We start from the raw sequence: 245 nt of genomic DNA on the forward strand, positions 1-245 counted from the left end.
CCCTCCCCCCCTAAGTCCAAAGACAATCCATGGATGTGATCGGCCCCTTCACAAGTTGTGCAAACGATTTGTTAGTTCATGAGCCTAATTAGTGCTGGGATCACATAAACAGCTTCCTCTGAAGCCTGGTAAATGGCTTGATGATTGGTCGCTATTACTCGCCTTGAGGTTGAAGGGGGAGACTCTTTAAAGTGCGTCAGAGGGGAGGCGAGCGCCGGGCAGCGCCATCGGGAGGGATGGAGCCG

The sequence above is a fragment of the Geospiza fortis genome, unplaced genomic scaffold, assembly GCF_000277835.1.
Source record: "Geospiza fortis unplaced genomic scaffold, GeoFor_1.0 scaffold719, whole genome shotgun sequence".
Lineage (NCBI taxonomy): Eukaryota > Metazoa > Chordata > Aves > Passeriformes > Thraupidae > Geospiza > Geospiza fortis.